We start from the raw sequence: 4,741 nt of genomic DNA on the forward strand, positions 1-4,741 counted from the left end.
AGAGAGAGAGAGAGAGAGAGAGAGAGAGAGAGAGAGAGAGAGAGAGAACAGTAAGAAGGCTTAGACACGTGCCATCCCAACCCTAGCGTCCCTCACAGGTCAGATCTTTAAAGATGGGAGTGTAAATAGAGCTGTCATGTCGGGTCTACTGTCAAAGAGGTCATCTGGCACTCATCACACAAATGGGGCAGAATTAAAGATGGGAGGAGAGGAGAGATGGGGGAAGGGGGTTGATATTCAGAAATTACCAGAAACATTGGTAGCCTTTGCTTTTCTTTCCCACCCATAAATTCTGGTTAGGACTAGTTTTGGTGTCAACAACCTTTCCAGAAATCACTAGAGAAGAAATCACCTACAACCTGGATTCTGTCTTCCGGGTTTGCTACTAATGGAGAAGGCACAGGCTTTGCCCAGGACCTCATATTTTTTTAGAACGGCAGTTACTCTCACATCTGCCAGCACCAGAGGAAATTGATGGTAACCAATTGTCTAGGTGCTTTTGTTAGCGCCTCTTTTCTGCTGCGCTGGGCTACACAATTACCAGAGCCCTTGAGAATGCTTATTGTCAATAGGAGTAATTTCACATCCCATCCATTTAGTGAAGAGATGTGAAAATTGATCTCGGGTTCTGCGGTAAGACTGGAACCAAAGCTCAGGCTACAAGCGCCTTGGAAATAAACATGTGCCCCTCGCCATTTTCATTAGGTATCGCTGTCACCCAGCCTCTAGGGAAATGAACTCAAGTCCAGCTGTCTTTCTGTGCAAGTTCAGATGTGTTCCCAATCTGGTGGAGTCAGCTGTCATCTTCGTTTATTGTTAAATTTTGTAGTGGTTGTCATGAGGGTTGGCGGCCCTGAGGAGGGCGATTCTCTGTTTTATCCACAGACAGGGGAACAACGTAATTTGACACTGACTGCCAAGGAGGTCCTTCCAATTCAGCTTATTGTCTGAGCCCTTTTTTATTTGGTTTCAAAAGTCTCTTCAAAAGGGCAGCAAAATTAGCCTTAAATAGTATTTCTTGGATCGCCTTTAACAGTGGTGATAAGAAGAAAGCGTCTAGTCTTGACAGAAGTGGTTTCATTATAACTTGTTTTTATCTCGCCAGAATAAGCAAGGGACTTCAAAATGTGTTTTCATTACGGCTAAGGAGCAAGTTGTAGCTGATATCTTCGTCAGAGAAAGGGTGCTCTGCGAACTCTATTACTATGTCTCTCTTTAGCTTTCTGCTTGCAAAGCAAAGAGGAGAGATTTTGTTTGGCTTTTGTTATTTTTAAAGAGAACTTCTGTTTCAATTAACGAAACATGTCAACAAGAATTTGCATTTCCAGGAGCTGGAGAGATGACTGGATGGTTAATAGCACTGGCTGCTCTTCCAGAAGAGCCAAGTTCAGTTCCCAGCACCTACATGGCAACTCCCAGGATCTGACACCCTCTTCTGGTCTCTACAGGCAACCCGCACATACATGGTGTAAAAAAAATATAGATGATACACTCCCATAAACGTAAATACAAATACATTTTTTGAAAAATTGCATTTCCAGAGGTTCTACTTTTCACCACAAGGATCCAGTCTTTTTATAAAATGACTTTGTATACAAAGGAATTTTGTATAAAAAAAAACTATAGTCAAGTTGAAAATGTTTAACCTAAAAATGAACCTTGGAAACAGAAGGTAAAATAAAGCCAGAACAACTGTTATTTTCTGTTTTCTTTCTTGACAGGTGACATTAAGCTGACATTGAGCTACAGACATGACATCATCCATGGGGTATACCCAGTGCCAAACATACTGCATTCTTTTGACCAAAAGGGAGGGTTTGTGCAGACATACAGACATGGGCTCTGGAGCTCCAGAGTTGGCCTAAGTCTGCAGACAAACAGGTCAAAGCACATTGGAGTTACACAACTCCTGCAGATGCCCAGCCTCCTCCCTCCAGCCAGCTGGAGAGTTTACATTTGTCAATTGCTTCTTTCAGGGCCTGGCTCAAGATTCACTTCCTGCAGGAGCTGGTCTTTTCCTAACCCGCCTCTCTCAGCCCTGCTGCACACCTGCTCACGCCTCATCTCACACTCGGTTCTACTCTGCCAGGCCCATCTGCATTTTCCCTCACTCTCAGTGTCTTCTCTGCCTCCATCTTTTTGGCTTAAGGGGGGGAAAATAATCTTATACTTGGACAGTTTTATACAAGTAACATAATGTAACTTGATCTTAACCCCCTAGTTTCCTCCCCTTCTCCCCCAAGCACCCCAAAATGTCCTCACCTTTTTTTTTTACTTAATGACCCACAGAGTCTAATTAGCACTGCCTGTTGGAATCTGGACTGGTTGACCTGCTCAGTCTTGTGAGGGTCTTGTGCAGGTGCCCATAGCTGCAGCAAATCCTGGGTACCAAGGCCAGGTCATGTTCAGAAGACAACATTGCACAGCACACTCCTCCCCATCCTCTGGTTCATGTGCTCTTTGTGATTCCTCTTCTGAGGTGCTCCCTGATCCCAGGGTCAGGTAGGGCTCATTTAGGGCTGAGCTCAAATCCACCCCTTACTCTCAGCACCTGGCCTGTTGTCTGTCTACACTGACTGCTGCCCACTGCACAAAATACCTTCTCTAGCCAAGGTTGAGGGTGGCACTAACCTATGGGTAAACATAACTATTTTAGGAGGTGCTTTGATAACATGTCACAGCAAAACAATGGCAGAATTCCCCTGGAGTGCCCATCACCTCCTTACCCATGGGCTTTTGACTAGGATTAAGGTACCAGGTACGCCTTCGAAGGTCTCTAAGCTGAACCCATCTTCCACTCCTTTTGAGTGTATCTGCACAAATATAGAGCTAAGTAGATCCTAGGTTGTCAATCAAGGAGATTGTTCTGCAGTCATTGTGTTGGGGTGGGGCCTCCTTTGTCTCTGACCCTAGAAACCAGACTCAACACTTACTCATCCTGGGGTTCTCCAGTCTGCTCTGCTGATGGCATGCCACCTGGCTGTGATCCAGAAACACATCCCAAGTCTCTCCTCCTTATGTGAAGTCTCCCCCGCCCCTTTTTGTTGTTGGTGGTTGGTTTTTGTTTGTTTGGGTGATAGAGCTTCCCTCTGTAGCCCAAGCTTGCTAGGAACTTGCTACGGAGTCCAAGGTGTCTTTGAACTCTCTATCTTTCTGGTTCAGCCTCTTAAGTGCTAGAATTGCAGGTGTGAACCATCATAGCCATCTGGATTTTATTATTTGAAGGTTATTTTATTCCCTCTTGGGAGGGTAGGCATGGGAGGAAAGAACAATGTCTGTGCATGCAAATGTATTAACTAGGGGCCACAAGGTCCAAGATACACGAGGGCTGACAGAACGAGTAGTCAGAACGAGCAGTCAGAACGAGTAGTCAGAACGAGTAGTCAGAACGAGCAGTCAGAACGAGTAGTCAGAACGAGCAGTCAGAGATGGTGAAGGGAGAATCAGAGCAGACAGCCTGAATCCAAACTGATTTGAAGAATAGCCAAAGGTACGGCTAAACTATCTTAGAAACAGAGTCGCGGTCCTAAGCCCGAATGCCTGCATGCCCGCAATCCCAGCATCTGAGCCGTGGAGGTAGGATCAAGAGTTCAAGGCCATCCTTGGCTGTATAGCAAGTTGGAGGCTAGCCTACGCTACATGAGACCCTGACTCAAAAAGGAAGAAAGAAAGAAATAAAGAAAGAGAGAGAGAGAGAGAGAGAGAGAGAGAGAGGAAGAAAGGAAGGAAGGAAGGAAGGAAGGAAGGAAGGAAGGAAGGAAGGAAGAAAGAGAGAAAGAAAGAGAGAGAGAAAGAGAGAGAAAGCTGTGATCGTGTAAACCTGGCTCCACATGTTCTTCTGGCATCGTGCTGGAGAAACATAAAGCTATAGGATAAACAAAGCAGGTTTTGTTGTTATGTTGTTGCTGTTTCCTGGAACGTCTAGTTGGTTAAATATGTCATGAGTTTTTCAGTTGTCAGTGAACTAGCTTACATACACACACTGCATACATACATATGTGCATACACGCTCAGCCTATTTTATGCAGGAGCTCACCTAAGTGGGGAGCTTGTGGAGCTTCAGATGCTTCTGGTTAAAGGTGCCTCAATGCTGACAGGATCTAGTCCCCTGCATCTCCCTGCCCTGGTTGGCCTTGACACATGTAGGGCTTCTCCAAGCTACATTTCTGTTGCCTACTGACAATTCCAGATGCACAGAAGAAAATAACTTCGTTCTCTTTGTGCTCATGTATTCATTGTATTATCTATTTATGTGTGCATGCGGTCATGTGTGCTTGTGTGCACACACCAGTGTGTGTGTGTGTGTGTGTGTGTGTGTGTGTGTGTGTGTAAGGTTAGAGCCCGATGTTGGGTAAAGATTCTCATTTGCTTCTTCACCTGAGTTTTTTGAGACATGGTCCCTCACTGAGCCTGCAGCTCACTAATTCAATTCAGCCTGACCAGCTGTCAGGGAACTCTAGGGATGCTCTGGGCTCTGCCTCCTCAGCATGGGGATTACAGACATGCCTTGCTGTACTCATTTTTTTTTTTTTGGGTGGGTGCTGAGGATACAAACTCCAATCTTCACAACTGTGTGGCAAGCATTTTACCAACTGAGCCATCTTCCCAGCTCTCCAAAGACTGATTTTCCAAAAAGCTTCTAACAGGATTTTGCTTGAGACATGCACCAGTGCGGAACCATCTTAGTTAGGGTTCCTATTACTGTGAAGAGATGCCCTGAGCATGGCAGGTGTTAATTGTT

The sequence above is a fragment of the Grammomys surdaster genome, unplaced genomic scaffold (assembly GCF_004785775.1).
Source record: "Grammomys surdaster isolate TR1022 unplaced genomic scaffold, NIH_TR_1.0 371, whole genome shotgun sequence".
In the NCBI taxonomy this organism is placed as follows: Eukaryota; Metazoa; Chordata; class Mammalia; order Rodentia; family Muridae; genus Grammomys; species Grammomys surdaster.